Below are 15,807 nucleotides of genomic sequence, written 5' to 3'. Positions count from 1 at the left end.
GTATTCCTCTCCTCATTTGAATTTTTGTGCCTTTTTTTTAAACCATTTTTAACTCATTTGAACTATTCTATTTTTTAAGGTGTTGTTTTCTTCATTATTTTTTGTGCCTACTTTACCAAACTATTGATTCTTTTTTCCCATGATTTTCCTGTATCACTCTCATTTCTCTTCAATTTTTCCTCTACCTCTCTTACTTGATTTTAAAAATCTTTTTTTGAGCTTTTCCTTGGCCACCAATTGATACTCTTCTTTGAAGCTTTGGATGTAGGAGCTTTGTCTTTGCCATCTGGTTCCCAGTATATATTGATCATCCTGTACACTACATAAACTTTCTATAGTTAGAACTATTTTTGCTGTTTGCTCATTGTCCAACCTATTGCTTGACTTTTAACTTTGTTAAGAGTTCTGCTTCTAAGGTGGAGGGCATACTGTCCTGAGATTTTTTTCATGCAGCTGTTTTCAGAGATACTTCCAGGGACCCTAAGTGTTCAATTCTTCCAAGGTGGTATGACCCAAGAAGAGATATTTACTCCTCTCTTGGTCTGTTCACTTGTCTGTGAGTGACCTCAAGTACCTTTTTTTGCCCTATGAATGTATGACAAGGGTCCCCAATCCCCCATAGCCACTAGCTCTGGTCTGCTACTGCTTCTCCTTACCCTGGTACTACATCCAGACTTGTAATCAGTATTTGAATATGGGCAAAGCAACAGGACTCTGTCCCCAATGCCAGCAAAAAGACTTCCCTAATCTCCTTTTGACTAGTTGTTCAACCACCTTATTTTCTATGAACTGAGAATTCTAGAAGCAGCCACTACCAAAGCTGATTCTGTCATTCCCAAGAGTTGCTTCTGGTTTTCTGGGGCTAGGCCTGTGTTGGTATGTCCTGCATCTCACTCTGATGTGACAGATCTTTCCTGCTGACCTTCTAAGTTGTTTTGGATGGGGAAATTGTTTCATACCATCCTTTATGGGTTCTGCCACTCCAGAATTTGTATTAGGGGTTATTTAAATCTTTGGAGGTGTTTTTAGGAGAAAGCTTAGGTGAGTCCCTGCCTTTTCTTTGACATTGTAGCTCCCCGACACCATGTCAAATTGTCATATATAGACCCATTCACATATGGTTGAATAGGTACAATGAGAATATTTAGCCTGCTAGGAATTCATCACTACCACTAATTGCCTACTTCTTGTTAATATGAAGAAAAAGCAAGGAGACCTTCTCCTCAAAGGTCATTGAATTAGAAGAAAGTTTCTTTTGTTACAGATGAAGAAACTGAGGATCAGAGATACTGGACCACTTGTTCAAGACCACACAGCCAATGATTTTTCATTGTAAACATATACATAATTCAATGCAAGGAGGGGGTGGAGCACCAAATTATAATATCTATCAGGCTAAGGGACCCATCCTTCATTACTAGTTCATACAAGCTGGCCAGAAAAATCAGACCAGTTGCCTATCTGAGATTACAGGATACTCCTAAATTGTACTGCTCATGCCATTTAAGTCAGTTCTGACCCTTTATGAATTTAAACTTCTAGATAATTTGGGTTTTTTCCTAGCTGAAGATATAAGCAGTAGACCATGTAGAGTGAAAAGGCATCTGTTATACATGTTCAGCCAATACAACTTGAGCAAATATCACTTATTATCTACCCATACCCCTATATTTTAAACCTACTTCCTATCTTTCCAAATCCCCAGTTTCTGGGGATTGAAAGTTTAGTTCAAGTGGCAAAAGCAAGAAGCCTTTCCTGAATTCCCCAGCCTCCCTCCCTCTCAATTCCCTAACTATTCTCACCTCTATCCCTACCTTTATTTCCCTGAATTTGTTTTTTTATATACTTAATACATGTTGTTTTGGCCATTGAAGGTAAGGTTCTTGAGGTCATGGACTTTTAATTTTTGTTTTTTAAGTTAAGAAACTTCGATGTATATTGTTTTTATCTCGTCCCTTTGTTACTCTCTAAGGATAGAATTGTATCACTTTAGAGTTGAAAGATACTTGAGAGATCTTTTAACTTTGATCTTTTAAATATGAGGAAACTGAAGCCTTAAGTATATTATATAGTTTGGCGATTGTCACACAATGGCCTCATAGTTGCCAAATCTAATGCCTTTTTTCTCAATCCTCATTCTCCTTAATCTTTCTGCAGTCTTTGAAACTGTTGAACACCCTTTCCCCTTTTCTCTTCTCTCTAAGTTAATGGGAGAATATTCTCTTCTTTGAGCTATATGACCATTATTTCTCAATCTCTTTTGTTGGATATACATCTAATGTTGATGTTTATCTTTCATTCTTGAAGAAGACCATGACATGAGAGAGATGAAGCATTGACAAGCATATGAATTGGATTTGAGTGAGGGGGTGCTGTGTTATAAATCACCAGCCTCACTTTCTCCCCCCGCCCCAGAGCCATCTGGGTCCAGTGATCATATATGAATCAGGATGAATAGAGATGATCCTAGATTTGAGGCAGTCAGGATTAAGTGAATTGCCCAAGGTCACACAGCTAGTAAGTGTCAATTATGTAAGGCTGTCTTCCTGACTCAGAGGTCAGTACTACAGTCCACTGGACCACCTAGTTGCCCATCTGCATCTCGGCCATACCTAATAAGTATAGGTGTCTTTGCCTCATTTCTTACCCAGCTTCAATCATTGATTGGGTGTTGTCTCAGTCAAACTGAGACCTGAGAAAGACCTAAGCTTAAAAAATTAAGGCTTCCCACTTAATCCATGGCTATCACTGGTCTGACCTGATCCATATTTTGCCACTGGACCCAGATAGCTCTAGAAGAGAAAGTGACTTTTCATAGTCCTTTTCCACTTAAATTCAATTATCTTGAAGGTCATGGTGTAGTGGATGAGAACTGAGATCTATGAGAAATGGGATGAGAACTAGGATTGAGAGATGAAGATTGAGAGTTTCTTTGAATAGTGAATGAATTCACATAAGCCCTAGGATTTTAAACTACTCAGGTGAGAAGGCTGACAAAGTATACAAATTAAAAATCCTAGAGAAAAGTAGTTTAAGCACTTTGACAACAGGATAGGGGAAGTTAGAGAGAGAGAGCTATGAGGACTGGTTTAGTCTAGCCAGTCACATGGCATGGGGGCCCATGATGTGCTAGCAGCACCTAGGTTGGGAGCACGTGGCCTAGGAAGCACAAGGCCTAGGGAGCACAAGGCCTATCCTTGCAGGTAGAGTCCAGAAGAGAGAGAGAGAGCAAGCCTGAGGAGGGGTGGTGCTTCTTCTTAAATGCACTTCTGAAGTGAGTTGGACAAAGAGTGGTGCTTGGGGAGTGATTCAGCACCTGGTTCAGGTATCTTCCCAATAGGCAAGCTATAGACTGGTCCTTCCTGCCCCAAAGTACATGACCTCTAAGTTCAACATGTCATTTCCTGTCACACCAGTGTCAATGGGCAGTCAGGTAGCTGGAGCTGGGAAGCTGGGAGAAGGGGGAAGGAAGGTGGAGGAAAGTTAAACAATCCAAGACCACTCCCATCCTGGAATGGAGTCACTTTGAACAACAGAATTCCCTACAGAAGTCACAACATCCTCCCTAAATCAATGGCATCACCTTCCTGATATCTTAGTCATCTTTAAGAACAAAGGACAAACAACAATAAGTGAAACTCAACAAGATGAACTTATCTTCTGCCTACCCCCACCACATCTTTCCCACTAGTCATTGTGAAGGTTAACACAATCCTCCTAATCCTTCAGGCACAAAAGTTAAGTGTGATCTTTGACTCTTCACTGTCTTTCACCCCAATATCTAATTCTGTTGCCAAGACCTAAATTATTCATCTTGGCAACATCTCTTGACTATTCCCCCTTCCAGTCTTCTGATATTATCAACATTCTTGCCCTCATCACTTCATGACTGGACTATTGCAATAGCCTGTTGCAGGGGTCCAGTCTCAGAGGGGTCCTTAGAACCTGACAGGAGGGATAGAGTCGGCGAAATGAGTTGAGTCAACACAGGGGTAAAGGCAGGAGCAGGTTGACTGACTGTCAGCTGCTTAGATTTATTTTTATAGTCTCAGAATCATGTATGTTTCAAGCAAGCAAGCTAAGATCATTTCCTTGGTTACAAAAGTGTACAATTTTCATCATCAATCATATAGTTCATATGGTTACAAGTTTTAATCATGTGATTACAAGTTTAATTAATAATCATATAGTTAATTGATTTCTTAACCCTACTCAGACAATGATGACCTCAACCTGTCTGTTACCTTATTTATTACTACATTGTATAATTGTTAATTCATTTAAAGTTATTAATTAAGCAATTCTTTTAATGGAAAGTTTTTTTTATATTTTTTGTGTAAGTAATGTTTTTCAATACACTTCCTTAACAATCTATAATGAGGGTCTTTATGCTTGTCCACCCATCCATTAACTCTTACAATAACCAATTTTTCTTTCAGGCCTTGTTGGTAGAAACCACAGTTTATGTGATTCTTTTATTCTTTCCCATGAAACTAAAGCTGCTGGAGTTCACATATCAGTCACCTGTACTAACTATTTTCTCACCATCTTTTTCATATATTCCTCTGTATGGTAAGGGGGGCAAAACTATTAATTTCCCTGGAATTCTATCTGACCCATCTTGTATCTGTTTTCCCTGTATATATATATTCTGACATCTCCTTGGAATTCCCAGTATTGGGTTTTCCAGAGACTTCATGATGTTGAAGCCCTTTGTATGCCTCAGGGAGAGGCAGTCCTATTAAATTTGGACAGAGTTTACAATCTGTTTTATTCAAGGAATTTTTCTGAAATCCTTCCTTTATAGTCATTCTACTATTAGGGTGACTAAATATTGCAATCAATAATAAATCTATAAATATTGGTGTACATGAAATCCCTATATATATTGAAGAAGGAAATGTTCCATCAGGCAGTGTGACTGCCTTGAGTCTTCTTCCTGCAACTGTGTCAAACAGCTTAGAGACCCTGGCTCCCAACAGCCTGTTTCAAATCTCTCCTCATTCTAGTCCATCCTTCATTCAAACATTAAGTTATTTTCTAAAAGCAAATATAGTGTTTGTTCTTTGTCCTTGAAAATAATTATGATATCATGGAGGTGATGCCATGATAAGTACATGAATTGGATATGAGTGAGGGGTTGCTGTGCTAAGGCACAAGTTTCACTTTCTTCTCCAAAACTATGTAGATCCAGTAGCCAGATATGAATCAGGATGACTGGAGATGACCCTGGATGTGAGGTAGTGAAGATTAAATGACTTGCCCAAGGTCACACAGAAAGTAAGTATCTGAGGTTGGATTCAAACTCCTGTCCTTCTGACTCCAAAATCAGTGCTCCATCCACTGTACCACCTAGCTGCCCCATTCTCTCCTCTCAATAAACTCCAGTAGTTCCTTATTTCATCCTGAACTTCAATATCCTCTGCTTGACCATTCAAAGCCAAGTCATTCATAACCTATCTCCTTCCAACTTCAGCATTCTTTGCTTTATTCCCCCAAGAGGTTTTCTTTGATCCATGACCCCTGGTCCTCTGCTGTTCTAAAACCAAGATATTTCGAATCTTGACTGCAGGCATTTTCTCTGGCTGCCTCCCAAGCCTAGAATACCTCCCTCCTCATTTCAGCCTCCTGGCTTCTCCAGTTTTTTAAAAATCCTATCATCTACAAGCCTTAATTCTAATGCTTAATCACTGAATTATTGCTTATTCACCTGGTGCATTGATTGTTTGGGCTGTGCAAAGTCACTTACCAGCTTGGGTCTTTCATTTAACCCTGATTGTCCCACATCCAGGATCATCTCCAATCATCCTGTTTCATATCTGGCCACTGGAACCAAATGATTCCAAAGAAGAAAGTAAGGTTGGTTACTTTGCACAACACCCCCTCACTCAAATCCAATTCACTTGCATGACACAGCAACACCACATGACACAGCAATACGATCTTTAAGAATGAAGGACAAACACAGTTATCATCATCATCATCATCATCATCAGAATGTTCTCTTGTTGTCTCCCTCAATAGATAGTGAGCTTCTTGAGGTTAAGGACTGCCTTTTGCTTCTTTTTGTATTCCCAGCTCTTTCTTTTAAATAGATATATTTATTTCATGACTTCAAAAATTTAAAGTAAAACTTATGAGTCAACAGAGATTTGTTTGCTTTAAACTCACTGTCTTTAAAGAATCCTCATTTGACCAAAAAACAAATAATTGTGCTTAAATAGAGCATAACTGTAGTATTACATAACAAGTCAAATTCAATTATGAAGCAGTATCCCTAAAAACACACTGTTTTATTTTAAGCAACACTTGTACAGGACCATGCTATACCTTGCAATATGCCAAGCTAAAAGTAACTTTTTTTATAACTTTTTACTAAGGGATATGTATTTTCCTCAGTGCAGTAGAGATGAAGAAGGGACCATGTAAAGTCTAGGATTCGTTACATAATTCAGTGCAATGTTTTGTGCAGTATTAGATAAAAATATAACACACCTTTAAAGGCTTTCCACATAAAAGGCACAGATACTTTATGAAGATAAGGAAATTCCTCTTAAGAAATCTAAGAGCCATAAACAATAAAAAAAAGGATGAAATTCCAATGTTAAGGCACTTGGGAATCACCTCTCTTCTGAAGTAATTTTCCAAATTTAGGTAACTATTATAATAAAAATTCTTATAAATTTGGAAAAAATCCAAAATAGAAAGCCTAGCCTAGTTAAGATTATAACTACCCAAGTACTACAAATTAACAATGCAATTGTAAATCAAAATTAGAAGAGAGCAAAGGAAACCTGTTTAAATGAGGTTTTGGTACCATGGCACTCATTTGACTTTTGGTTCAACAATTAGGTATTCAGTGTCCAGGATGCTAAAAGGCACTTGGGAATTCAAAAATGGTGGAGGTAGATAGAAAGCTGGAGATGGTGAGAAAACAGATAAATTAACTCCCATTTTTTTTCATCTATAGTCTCTGGAAGCACTGAATTGCAATAAATGTCCAAACTGCTATCAACTGATGAGTTTTTGTTGAGCTGAAAGTTTTAAACAAATACTTCCATCTCAGAAATGTTTTTAATCTAACACAAGAATAAAAAATAGAGGAGTTAACAACTCTTCCTGAGGAAGAAATACCTGATTCATGTATAAGCAATAACTTAGTGTTTGGTCAATTTAGATTTTAAAACATTCTCCTAATAGCTGTATTTAGTGGAAATTTGTCGTTCACAACCTTTATTTTAAAATTATTACAAAAAGTGTAAAAAGATCCAGCTAAACCAGAAATTTGAGATATTTTCCCTTTAGGTTTTCACAAGTCAATGATCATTTCTCCAATTCTATTTTACTTCAGCTTAAAAAAAGTAATTATCCCTTTTTTTTCCCCAGTCTGATTACAGAGGTGCAAGTGTACCCCAAATGGCTTGGAATAACTACATGAGGCAAAAAGCTGTAAAGCTGAGTGCATGCAAACAGGTTCTATCAGAAAGTCTCAGAAATAAACAAAGTGAAAATAAGAACTGTTGGCATGAATTTAGCATTTCCTTTTAGTCATCTTTGTCTTTTGCTCCATGTTTAAGAATGCGTGTGAACTCTATATAATTGAAATTTCCCTTTGTGTCAATAGGTGCTTCTCTATACAGCTTATCTACTTCTTCATCTGTGAATCTGTTTCCCATTGTTGTCAGCAATTCTCTCAAGTAATCTTCCTGAATGGTGCCTGTTGCTTCTTCATCAAAGCAAGCAAAAGCATTTCTGATGACATCTTCTGGATCTGTTCCATTTAACTTTTCACCAAACGTTGTGAGAAATGTAGTAAAATTTATTCATTCATCATGGCATCTAGGTACTCATCAGTTGGATTCTTTCCTAAGGAAGCAAGCATATCATGTAAATCTTCCTTGTCAATGAAGCCATCTCTGTTCTGATCAATCATATTGAAAGCCTCTTTGAATTCCTGAATCTGTGATTGATCAAACATAGCAAATACATTTGAAGTTGTGCGCTGAGGGCGCTTCTTGGTGGTCTTTGTCTTTTCCCTTTTGCTCGACATGTTGACTGTTAATTCCTGCGGTGGCACAGGACTGGGCACAACGGAGAAACGGCGACGCGCCTCGGAGCACCGCGGGACAGCAGGAGGCGGCGGCGGCCTCGACGCGACTCGGCCCCCAGCTCCCGGCGGCCCAGGAAGCAGCGCCCGCGCTCCTATTCCCAGCTCTTAACACAATGTCTGATCCATAATTAATAAATGTTGATTTATTACTGATAGTAATAAATCATCTTCACTGATATGTTTTTAAATTGTTTCCCCTTGTGTCTGAGTCTTGAGTGACCAACTCCTTGTGATCCCTGCTTTGGAATTTTCTTAGCAAAGCTACTGGAGTGACTTGACCATTTCTCTGGCTCATTTTAAAGATAAGGAAATTGAGGCCAAACAACATTTACTTTCTTTCCATGATATCCTACTTCTTCTACTATTTTATAGCTTCCTCAAACACTTTTTCATCTTTTATCATGAAGTAATCAGATTTTTATAAGCCAAATCAGGATAGGCGATGTCTATATTAGGTTGGGGGAATTCGGGACAAATAGCATGACCTTAGTGTCCTTTGAAATAGGAGGCAAGGCTGAGCTTTACCTTAACTGCCTCCTCCTCACCTCCTTGCTTTCAAGCTATTTATTTAATCCATTCCACTTCGTTTCCTAAAAAAAAGATATCTGGGTTCCTGAAAACAAGTGAATTGCCTAAAAATTATAGGTAATAACAAGAGTTGGGATTTGAAACAACAACAGAAAGACAGTGGCACTCAGAGGCAGAAAGACCTTGGGTCAAGCCCTCCCTAAGAGGCCTACTAACGTAGAGAACCATGGGCATAGGGAATATTTAAATTAATTGGAAACAAGATTTTGTAAATCTTCACTTTTTTTCTCTATCACTCTGTTAAAATACTCTATTTTGACCTCCAGTATGACCTTGGCCATGCTCTCATTGATAAGGCAAGCTAGGTTACACAGGTGCTGAAACAATATCCTAGACCACTCAGACAGGAATCCAAGACCCTTGACCCCTCCCCAAAAGGCAAACTTTCCAGTGCAGGACTTGGGCAACTCCCAAGTCACCAGCTCTTCCCATGGATCCTGAGAGGGGGGTTTAAGGAGATTTCAGGTGAGGCTCAGTCAGTCAGTGAATCCAACCCTTTTTCTTAATACACTTGTTGAAGCAATGAAGAAATATACTAACTTAGATCCCACTTCTTTTGAGGGGAGTGTCATCCTTAGGCACGCACTTTATCAGTCAGTCTGAATCAGATATATGTAGGAAATTTAAGAAGTTAGATTTAGGTTCCCAGACAACTATATCCCAGTTGCTGAAGGTGGCATTTGTTGTGTACAATCATGGGGATTCTGCCTTGACAGAAGAAAGTTCCATGGCTTCCAAGAATGTCCCTCTAGATGCATCCCAAAGAGGTTTCACAGCTCCTATCAATGCTGCCATGGAAGGGGTCCCCAGGGGGAATTCCACTGGAGGACAATCTCCCCCGGAGGGAAGACAGGACCATTCCCAGAATAGACAGGGAAATAGAGAGGCTTCAACTCAGTGCCCAGACAGTCCTTCCTCCCTGAGGGAGGATTGACTGGAAACCAGTTTGGCCTGGACTCTTCCCTTTCTATCACCACAGCTGAATCCAGAATTACATTAGACGTCAGGGGTAAACATTAACTTGCTTATTGATACTGGAGCTACTTATTCAGTTTTGCTTGATCATTCCCATGAACTTCTGCCCTCTACTCATAAGATTGTGGGCATTGAAGGGAAACTGAGGAAATGTTTACAGATCAGCTCTTTCCCCTGTCAGTTGAGGATCTATTGTTTGAACACAGCTTCCTAGTTATTTCCCCCTGCCCTGCTCTTCCTTATTGGGAAGGTATCTAATGATGAAACTGATAATTCAATTCTCTCTCCTTAGCTTCCTATTCCACTTTGTCCCCTACTAGACAAATCATCAACTATTCCCACACAAGTATGGGAAGAAGTAGATCCTGAGATCTGGAATATAAGTAGTGGGAGGACAACCCATGCCATTCCAGTTTCAATCCTCCTTAAAGACCCTAACTCTTTCCCTCATAGACATCAGTATCCTCTTATACCTGAGATAAGAAAGAGATTACAGCCCCTGATTGACAAATTTCTGCAATAGGGTCTTCTAGTACCCTGTCATTCCCCTGATAGTCCAATATTTGGAATTAAGACGTCTAATGGAGAATTTCGCTTAATAAGAGATTTGAGTGTTATTAATGAAGCAGTTATCCCTATATACACCTCCATTATTCCAAATCCCTACACAATTTTCTCTCCAATACCAGGGAATATACAGTGGTTTTCCACCCTAGATCTTAAAGATGCATTCTTTTATATTCCCCTTTATAAAGATTCCCAAAATATTTTTGCTTTTGAGTGGACACCTCCTGGGAGATTGCTTTCACAACAACTGATGTAGTCCATATCATGTACTACCACAAGGATTTAGGGGAAGCCCCCATCTTTTTGGTCAAGCATTAGGGAAAAAGATTTAAGAGTCTTAAAATTAGATGACAGCACCATAATCCAGTATATTGATGATATTCTGATCTGCAGCCCAACATGAGAATTTGCTTGGAGAGGTGATACCCAAATCCTAAATTTTCTAGGATCAAGAGGATATAGAGTCTCAGTGAACAAAGTTGAAATAGCCTTTCAAACTGTTAAATATCTGGGTCATGAACTCAGCCCAAACTCTCATTCTCTCGCCAAAGAGAGATAACAAACAATTCTCTCCATTCCTCCCCTGGTCACTAAGAAACAACTACATGTTTTTTTTTTGGGGTGGGGATCTGGATACCAAATCTGGGGATTTGGATCTGGATACCAAAATTTGGGGAAATTGCTAAACCTCTTTATGATGCAATAGAAGGCCCTGACAATCTGCCCTTAGATTGGGTCCAGATCAGGCAAAGGCTTTAGTATTAGCATTAGTATTGACCACTCAGGCTCTAGGAGTCCTTGCACAGAAAATGGGTCCAGATCTGAGACCTGTGGTTATTTGTCAAAACAGGTAGATCAGGTAGCTTTGGGATGGTAGCATGTCTTGGAGCAGTTGCAACCACAGCCCTTCTGATAGGAGAGGCTACCAAACTCACTCTAGACTAGCTTCTAAAAGTTCTTACTCCCCACAGAGTACAAAGTATCTTGGAGGCAAAAGGCCATCATTGGCTCTTGGATCTAGGCTAACTAAATATCAGGCCCTTCTACTAGACACATCTGATCTCACTCTCAGAGTCTGCCACAGCCTAAATCTGGCAACCCTACTCCCAGACAATCTGGCTGGTAGCTTAATTCATGACTGTGAGGACACTTTAGACTCAGTGTATTCCATTTGACCTGACTTAAAAGACATCCCCCTCACTAACCCAGATGAGGAATGGTATACAGATGGTATACAGGCTTTATGTTAGAGGGAATGAGAAAATCAGGATATGCAGTTGTCAGCCTCCATAATACTATAGAAGCTAAACCTCTCCTACCTGGGTCTTCTGCTCAGAAAACTGAGTTGATTGCACTCACTAGGGCTCTAGATTTAGGGAAAGGCAAAAAGATAAACATTTTTATTGACTCAAAGTATGCCTTTCTAATTTTACATGCATATGCAGCTATTTGGAAAGAAAAGGGATATCTCACAACAAAAAAAAAACTCCCCTATTAAGAACAGTCAGGGAATTCTAGACCTTCTCCAAGTTGTTCAAAAACCCCAAGAGATAGCAGTCATATTTTGTCACCAGACAGGTGACTCAGATATAATTGTGGGAAATAGGCTGGCTAATGCAGGGGCCAAGCAAGCAATCTGTCAGCCTATTACATTAGCTCCTTTACCAAAATCTTTCTCCACTTACTATAGTTCTCAACAGTAAGCTTTAGCCAAGGACAGGTGAGATATATATTTTCTCCTTCTCTGGTTGGTATCAAGCACCCTCAGGCCAACTTCTCATTCCAGGAGAGAGTCAGTGGAAACTCCATTTTGGGTTACACCAGGTCACTCAGTTGGGTCAAGATGCCCTTTATTCTCTAGATACTCTGTATTCTTTATTATTTGTTTTTACAGGCCACAAGCTGAGGGAGACTAAAACCTGAGGGTGGAATTAAGTCTACACTCTTTCTTCTCTTTTTTTTTTAATTTTAATGTTTACTTATTCTTTTTGTACAAATAATTTTTTTATACATTAATCAATTATTCTTGTTTAAGAGTAAACAGAAAACCCCCTCCCCCCACAAAATATACACTCGCTTGAGCAATAAAGGGGACAGAAAAAAATTAAAATTAAAAAAATAATAGTAATAAATGTAGGTATGGCCAGGTGGTGCAATGGACAGAGCACCAGCCCTGGAGCCAGGAGCTTCTGAGCCCATATCCGGCCTCATACACCCAACAATCACCTAGCCGTGTGACATGCAAGCCACCGCAACCCCACTGCCCTGCAAAAAAGCAAAAGAAGAAAAAAAAAGACATAAAATAGTAATAATACTAGGGGTGGCTGGGTGGGGGACAGAGCATTGGCCCTTGAGTCAAGAGCACCCAGGTCCAAATCCAGCCTCAGACACCCAATGATCACCCTGCCATGCGACCCCAGGCAGGCCACCCAGCCCCATTTACCCTGTACCCCCCCCCAAATAATAATAATAATAATAAAAAATGTGCTTCAGTCTTTGTTCCAACACCAACAACTCTGTCGCAGGTGGATCTCATTCTTTATGGTAAGTCCATTGCAAAAGTTACTTCCATATTTTTCCACCATTGCCATTGCTGATTGCAACTCCCTCCTTTGGTATTTCTCCACTACCATGTACTATATTCTCTCTCTCCTTTCACTCTGACTCTGCTGTAGGGTAGCTGAGTGGTGCAGCAGACAGATCCCTGGTCCTGGGGCCAAGAGGCCCTGAGCCCCCATACCACCCCTTAGGCCCAGCATCCACCTGGCCCTATGTTCCCGGACAGGCCATCCAATCCCAGGCCCTTGCAAGAATTAAAAAGGAAAATGTGTTATATCTGACCACTCTCCTCCCATGGTCCATCCTCTCCTCCATCACTCACATCCCCCCCTTCCCCCTGTCCCCCCCTCCTTCTTACTCCAGATGCCTATAACCCCATTGAGTATATATGCTGTTTCCTCTCCTAGCCACCTCTGATGAGAGTGAAGATTCTCATTCCCCCTTGCCTTCCCCCCCTTCAAAGTCTACACTCTTAAAACCTCTACCGGATCTAAAACTACAATATAAAGCGACAGTCATCAAAACTGCCTGGTACTGGTTAAGAAATAGAGCAATGGGAGCAGCTAGGTGGCACAGTGGATAGAGCACCAGCCCTGGAGTCGGGAGTACCTGAGTTCAAATCTGATCTCAGACACTTAATAATTACCTAGCTGTGTGGCCTTGGGCAAGCACTTAATTACCTTGCAAAAAAATCTTAAAAAGAAAAAAAGAAAAAAGAAATAGTGTAATGGATCAGTGGATTAAGAGAGGTTCAAAAGAAACTGCAATAAATAACTACAGCAATCTACTGTTTGACAAACCCAAAGATATCAGCTTTTGGGATATGAACTCACTATTTGACAAAAATTGTTGGGAAAACTGGAAAACTGTTTGGCAAAAAATAGGGAAAAAACCCATATCTCACATCTTAAACCAAAATAAGGTCAAAAGAGGTACAAGATTTAGACATAAAGGTCGACCCCCATAGATAAACTAATAGTAATAGACCAAGAATCTATCAGATCTATGGAAAGGGGATAAATTAATGATAAAAAAAATTAGAGTACATTATAAACTGCAAAATGAATGATGTTGATTATATTAAATTAAAAAGGCTTTGCACTAATTAAATCAATGCTGCCAATATTAGAAGGAAAGCAGAAAGCTGGGGAACAATCTTCCCAACTAGAAGTTCTGATAAAGGTCTCATTTTTAAAATAGGTAGAGAATTGCATCAAATTTATATGGTTACAAGTCATTCTCCAATTAATAAATGGTCAAAGGGTTCAAATAGACCATTTTCAAATGAAGAAATTAAAGCTATTTATAATTATATGAAAAATGCTCCAAATCATTATTGATTAGAGAATTGCAAATTAAAGCAACAATGGGGTATCTATCACCTCACACCTATCATATTGGCCAAGATGAGCAAAAGGGAAAATGATAAATGTTGGAGAGACTGTGGGAGGATTGGGACATTAATGTACTGCTGGTGGAGTTGTGAACCGATTCAACCATTCTGGATAGAAATATGGAACTATGCCCAAAGAGTAGTAAAACTGTTCATAACCTTTGACCCAGCAATTCCAATTCTAGGTCAATATCAAGAAGAAATTATAAAAATTGGCCTACATGTTCCAAAATATTCATAGCAGCTCTTTTTGTGGTGGCAAAGAATTGGAAATTGAGGGGATGCCCATCAATTGGGGAATGGCTAAACAAGTTATGGTACATGAATACTATGGTATATTATTGTTCTATAGGAAACCATAAATGAACTCTAGAGAAGCTTGGCATGACTTCTGGGATCTGAGGCAGAGCTAAGAGAACCAGGAGAACAATGCACACATTAACAACAACATTGTGAGATGAACAACCTTGATAGAAGCAGCATCTCTCAGCAATCCAGTGATCTAGGACAACCCTAGGAGACCAGTTTTGGACAATGTTATCCCCATCTAGAGGAAGAAAAACAAAACAAAACAAATAAACAAAAAAACCCAAACCTTCAGAATCTGACACTTTATAAAAATTATCTTATGTACCTTTTTTTCTCTTAATTCTGATTCCTTATACAGAAAATGACTAATTTGTAAACATGTTTATCAAAAATATGCATATATAATGCTAACCTGACTGCTGCTGAGGGGAGAGGGGTGGGAAGAGAGGGTGGAAGGAAATTTCATAACTTAAAAATATGCATATGGATGAAAAATAAATACATTTTTAAAAACTGTGCAAAGTAAAGGTACCTAATTTGGGGAAGATTGGCAAATTGACTTCACCCATATGCCCCCTTGCCACGGCTTTAAGCTTCTCCTTGTCATGTTGGACACCTTTACCTCCTAGGTGGAGGCATGGCCTTGTAGAACTGAGAGAGCCCAGGAAGTCTCCAAAGTTCTTCTGAAGGAAATAATCCCACGTTTTGGCCTGCCATGCCCTTTGCAGAGTGACAATGGCCCTGCTTTTGTCTCTCAGATGATTCAGGGAGTAGCTAGAGCTACACATACTTTCTCCATTCAGGCATCAGGGAAAGTAGAAAAGATGAATGAATGGCCTCTCAGATGCACTTTAGCTAAACTATGCTAAGAGCCCAAGAAAGACTGGATAATACTTTGTCCAGTTGGATTGTTGGGGGTTCCTATTTCCCCACAGGAAAATATTAAGTTTAGCCCTTCTGAGTTGTTATATAGCAGCCTGACATCTGATATTCTTGTAGACCCAGGGCAACACTTAGTTACAAAATTTGCCACACAAATGGGTGCTGTCAGAACAGCTCTCTCTGAGTATGCTAACAAGCATCTGCCCAAACCTGAAGCTAATTGCTCTAGTGAAGTGTCTCCTATAAATCCAGGGGATATGGTATATTTAAAATCCTGGAAGGCTCAGGGAACAGATCCACTGAGGGTGAAATGGAAGGGACCATATTGAATTATTCTCTCTACCCCAAAAAAGCAGTGAAATTGGGAGGTCTCCCTAGCTGGACACACCTTTCTAGGATTAAATCTGTCCCTCCAACAGGTGAC

The 15,807-nt window shown here is 39.6% G+C and overlaps 1 protein-coding gene and 1 pseudogene across 1 annotated transcript in view; both read right to left on the bottom strand.

The window, feature by feature from the left end:
• The window catches only part of RSPO3 (R-spondin 3), a 642,258-nt gene that overhangs the window by 290,047 nt on the left and 336,404 nt on the right, over positions 1-15,807 (bottom strand). The gene's annotated exons all lie outside the window — the stretch shown is intronic.
• LOC141489891 (myosin regulatory light polypeptide 9 pseudogene) lies at positions 7,397-8,150 on the bottom strand (annotated as a pseudogene).

Source organism: Macrotis lagotis, chromosome 5 (genome assembly GCF_037893015.1).
Source record: "Macrotis lagotis isolate mMagLag1 chromosome 5, bilby.v1.9.chrom.fasta, whole genome shotgun sequence".
NCBI classification, from domain to species: domain Eukaryota; kingdom Metazoa; phylum Chordata; class Mammalia; order Peramelemorphia; family Peramelidae; genus Macrotis; species Macrotis lagotis.
This window is presented reverse-complemented; position numbering and strand designations above follow the sequence as displayed.